Below are 6,000 nucleotides of genomic sequence, written 5' to 3'. Positions count from 1 at the left end.
GGTCGCGCGGCCCGTGCAAATACGAGCTGACCCGGGGGCCTATCAGCTAAAACTGCCACGGGAGGGATTCTAGGATTTCCGGGCTAGGCGAGGCTGGGCGTAATGGCGGGTTGCTTCTCCTCGCCTACCTCTTCCTGCTGCGATCCATGAGGGCGAACTAATCTGTGGTTGAATAGTTACTTGAGAATTGTGGTGTTCGCAGTTTATTAGGGTATAAATCTTGATGTTCGTATTTATTTTTAAATTTTCGCCGATGCATGTTTAATGGGAGGAGATGTTTCCGTCGATAACGAGACGGCTATAATAATTTCGTCAATCTCAAGATGATATACTGGCTCGGTCTCTCGGTAGGTTGTGTGTGTGCTCGTAGGAGTAGGAATGTGTGTGTTTATAGGGATGATGTATGCGCGTATATATGAGCGTCTGCGTTAGAAAAAGACGAGGGGGAAATGAGGGATTGAATTTTAGTTTTGCGGCAATCAATACGGTAATCCATATCACAAGCACAAATGCTCTTGAGTGGCCAATAAAAGTGAAACAATATCTAAATATCTCTATTTTTATATTTATTATACTTATTTATATTTATGTTTATATTTATACTACTTAAAACGAATGTAATGTTTCATTTTCTTTCTGCCACCCTTTCATCCAACATTTCTGTATGATAATCACTCACCTTAATTTACTACTTACCTTCTGAACTAATTTTATTTTAATTTACTTATAAAACTTTTCATCAAAATATAAGGTAAATCATGGGAAGGATTTGACAAACATTTATTTACACAATCACACTAACATGAACAGGTAAATCACAAGCTAGCATGACATAATATTTATATCCCGTTGCAATGGACGGGCGTTGTCTTGGTCTACAAAAAATACACATCAAGAATGAACACATTTTCTAAGGGTGTGCAAAATTTCATGGTGAATTGACATCGGGGGAGCTCGGGACCGAAAAAGAAAAATCATTGTTTCAAAAAATTGAACCTTTCTCAAAACCTTTTTTTTCAGAGCTCCTCCGATGCCCAATCAATTCACTCAATTACAGAATGTTGAACCTTTCTCAAAATGTTGCACTCTGTTACTAAAAATCATTACATATAATCACATACTTGACTAGCAAAATGTTAATGCATGTCACTAAAAATTATCTGTTGGCTTCGAATTTGAATGTAGTTTTCGATGTTATTATTTTTTTCTATGCATAATTTATTTTTTATTAGCTAAAATAATGGTCAGAATATTACCCAAAATACGAGGGGGCTAGTAAATCAGGACATGGGGTAGTAGTATATGGTGGAGCATTGAGACCACAGTAAGGCAAGACCACCTGCACCATCAAAGGCAAGCTTGTTGTTGTTTCATTTTCCTTTGCATAAAATTAGTATTGTTGCACTTAGGGACACTCTTCAACTACCTCCTAATCAATGTTAAACTTTATTATGTCAAATCTTATCAATTATCATTAACCAAGCATTAAATATATATTTGGATATAGCTCCTCTAATGGATTGTATCGTGTTGTTCTATCTAAATAGTTCTCATTTAATGAGTTTTCTGTGAGAAAAATATATGAGTTGTCTTGGTCTTGGTTCTAAGAGTTAGATCTATATTAACATGTGATATTTCTATCCTTTCCTCATTAAATAATGTGTCACTTTAGATTTTCCCCTTGGGTGTCATGACTAAGATATAATTTAAGGGCACCCCTAATGCATTATATTTTAGACCATTGCAGTAAATATAACCCCTTCAATGCATTACATATTGTTGTTCTATCTAAAAAAGCTCTCATCTTAATGTGTTTTATGAGGTAAAAGAAATGAGTTGCCTTAGTTTTGGTACTAAGAAATATATCTAGATTAAATATGGTAATTGTCTATTTTCCTCGGTAAATAGAATGACACATAAGATTGTTTTCTTAAATGGCATACTTAAGATATAATACATGGTGGAGCATTGAGACTGTTGTAAGGCGGAACACTGAGAATACCCTTACCATCAAAGGCAAATTCGTTGTTATTTCTTTTCCATGGTTCATAAATTTTGGACTTGTGTTGTTGTGCTCGGGATTACTCTTCGACTGCTTCATGATCAACATAAAATCTTTGATATGCCAAATCCTACCAATCACCATTAACCGCTTGTGTCGTTCAAAGAAACCTAGAAAGGCTTTGAAAAGTTGCTAGCAAAATGCCCAGAAGTCATGAGCTTAGCTCAAATCTACTACTCATTAAAGGCATGTTCGGCATCCCACCACTCCACACTCCGCTCCCGAAGCTGGCGGAGTTGAAGTTAAAAATTGCGGAGCGAGGGAACAGGCGCTCCCCGGATCCTGGAATTTCACGGAGCAGGGGGTTGCCGAATAGGCCCTAAGTAAACTGCATTTTATAGCTAGTTGATTTAACGTGTGCAACTGGTATTCAACCATGAATATCTCTAGCACAAAAAACTACAATCTCGGGAACTAGTTAGAACATGCCACTTTCAATGTAACATGTCGGAGTACAGTTTGACCATAGTTAGGTATAAACATTTTTTGCAATAACTAATATTTAGGTAACACAATACTCCATAGCTTAACATTTTCTTAAATCACACTTTTGAGGAATTCTCACAATATGCAAAAGCAGTCCAAAACCACTATATACCACTCAGAGCAAATAAACCAATGGGCTTAGCAATGAAACCCTTAGTATGGGGGGTGGGGGGGGGGGGCGTCACTCGACATGGAAAAGAAATACTTACGCACAAAAAAGATGGCTCGATCTCATGAGACAATGGCAAGAGATTCTATTACAGCACTGTGTCTGTGATGCCTCCAGTTTACCACGGGCAAAGAAAAGAACTGCGAGTCGCGTTTTTCTTTGGCTAAGCTTCATACAATTTTGGAAGGACCAATCCACATGAATTTACTCGCTGCGCCGTCCAAAGTCACATCACACACAATTTTTCCATGTTTTAAACTTTTTTACAAATTCTATCGCAAAAAAAAAACTTGTTTACAAATTGTAGATGAATTGGTCGGAAGTTTTCAGGCAAAAAATTCACATACTAGACATTTCATACTTATATTTTCTCAATTTTTCGTTTTAAAGTTCCTACGGTTCATCTTGCAAAAAAAAGTTCCTGCGGTCCAAAGAGGCTCTACGTACGGTTGGAAGGGACCGCGGAACCGGACCCTAGAACCACCGACATTCCATCCCCCACGGCCGAAACCGCGGTGCTCGATCATGTGTCTTCTTAAGCACGTACTGTACGTACGTAATGACGCTAGCAATCAATCGCGACGCCCCACCAACCCAACACCTCCCTCGACACGCACGCTGCTACACTACACCTACACGCACATTAACAAATCATGGGATCAAAAAGCCGTGAAATGACCGCGAAAAAGAGATGAGCGAGCCGTGAAAGCTCTCACGCTCGATCACCGGGGCTGACGGCGACCTCTCATCGACCGGAAAGAGAAAGGAATAGGGGACGAGCTTGCGACCGTTCCTCCCGGCCGGCGGACCCGCGGTGCCGCGCCGGCACGTACGTACTAGAGTAGCAAGCACGCACGTATATAGTCTTCTCTTAAATTCCATGCACGCAACGCGCGATCACACCACGATAATCAATACTCCTTCCAAATTACTTGTCGCAGAAATGAATGTATCTAAAACTAAAATACATCTAGATACATTCATACTTGCGACAAGTAATTCGGAACAATGAAAGTACGTATATAGCTACCTTTTTGTATTGTTCTTGTATGTATCTATACGCGACTGTGCATGCATGCGACTTCCTCTCGTTGATTTCCTGGGGTCTACTTCTGACGCCGGATTGCGTGCCGGCCACGTGGTAGGTAGTAGTGCCCAGATTTTTCCTTTTCTTTCGTCTGTGTAATGTATGTACTGGACGTGTGAGAAAGTCATGGTTGTTCATCGCTTTGCACCGACACATCAATCATGGCAAAAACCCTTGATGGCTGGAGCAGATGAAATGATTTTTATCCCATCGATCATCAAAAGAGGCGTTTCGTATGCCTTTTTTTTCATTCTCGAACATGGAAAGGTTTATCTTCGCTTGGGAAAAGCTGAATAAAAAAAATCAAAACTATTATACGGTCAGTTCAAGACAATATTCTCTTTGAAGATCGGTGTTGCAGTTGGTGCCCACATAAACATGCCTTGCGTGTCTACTATTATATTTTTTTGAAGGCAAAGCAAAGCTTTATAAATTAACAGTGCTCGGACATGTTACCCGAGACGCAAACAGTCACATTGGGAGTACAATAGAGTTCCACTCCTGACAGAAAACCAAAAAAAAAGAGGAGCCGGAACAAAACTACAACGTGCATGCTGCTCCGTTTCTGTGCACGCAGATCTAGCTATAATAATCAGATTATTATGAACGGCAGGAGCTGCTAATGAAACCACGTGCTCATGGCCTAAAATACAGCGTACTTTGGCTTCTTCAAGCTCATCCTACTAGAAGTACTATAGCTATAATAGTACTACTAGTAGCACTAACTATAGCTCATTCCCGACCGTTAGAATTATGTTATGTCGAATACTATTATACAAGGTAGGTTATAGTTGGACCTGGTTTTGGATCGTGTGTTGACAGGGCTAGAGTTGTATTCTAATAGGACACTTGTATCCTAGGTCTCTCATATATACTAGCAAAAAGGTCCGTACGTTGCAATGGGAGAAAAAAAATCCTCTCATATCTCTAGGTGGGTTAATTGAACAAATTGTGCATGGCCGGTTCGCAGGTTATGAGATCAAACCCTGTCATTGGCTATTTTATTTTTTGCCAACTCTTCGAACCTGGGCCACAGTGTGCCGTCAGGTGTGCTTCTTTCGTTGGGCCAAAACGGGTGGCAAGTAACGAAACCAAATAGCGCAAGTAAAATTATTTGAATCGAGACCAAACAAAGCGGGACGAAATCAAAAATATCACCTCCTTTTAATAGTATAATAATACTAAAAATAAATATTATCTGAGGTAGACACACGATGTAACCTATGCCAATATAATAGCACAGGCGCGTAGGGGGAGCCGGTGCATGTGCCGTCGCCCGGGGCGGTCGGGGTGTAGTATTGTAGCGGTATCATGGGGAGAGCGTCCGTAGTCAGGCCCCGAGGATGTAGTCATATCGGTGAACCTCGTTAACAAATTTCGATGCAGTGCCTCGTATGCTTACTTGATCCTCGGTAGATCGACAATGTGCCTCGGATTTATTCTTGTTGGAAATATGCCCTAGAGGCAATAATAAATTAGTTATTATTATATTTCCTTGTTCATGATAATCGTTTATTATCCATGCTATAACTATATTGATAGGAAACTCAGATACATGTGTGGATACATAGACAACACCATGTCCCTAGTAAGCCTCTAGTTGACTAGCTCGTTGATCAATAGATGGTTACGGTTTCCTGACCATGGACATTGGATGTCATTGATAACGGGATCACATCATTAGGAGAATGATGTGATGGACAAGACCCAATCCTAAGCCTAGCACAAAGATCGTGTAGTTCGTATGCTAACGCTTTTCTAATGTCAAGTATCATTTCCTTAGACCATGAGATTGTGCAACTCCCGGATACCGTAGGAATGCTTTGGGTGTACCAAACGTCACAACGTAACTGGGTGACTATAAAGGTGCACTACAGGTATCTCTGAAAGTGTCTGTTGGGTTGGCACGAATCGAGACTGGGATTTGTCACTCCGTGTAAACGGAGAGGTATCTCTGGGCCCACTCGGTAGGACATCATCATAATGTGCACAATGTGATCAAGGAGTTGATCACGGGATGATGTGTTACGGAACGAGTAAAGAGACTTGCCGGTAACGAGATTGAACAAGGTATAGGGATACCGACGATCGAATCTCGGGCAAGTACAATACCGCTAGACAAAGGGAATTGTATACGGGATTGATTAAGTCCTTGACATCGTGGTTCATCCGATGAGATCATCGTGGAACATGTGG

Source organism: Triticum urartu, chromosome 4A (genome assembly GCF_056163025.1).
Source record: "Triticum urartu cultivar PI428250 chromosome 4A, HENAU_Tu73, whole genome shotgun sequence".
In the NCBI taxonomy this organism is placed as follows: domain Eukaryota; kingdom Viridiplantae; phylum Streptophyta; class Magnoliopsida; order Poales; family Poaceae; genus Triticum; species Triticum urartu.
The sequence above is the reverse complement of the archived record's forward strand: the minus strand, read 5'-3'. Positions refer to the sequence as shown.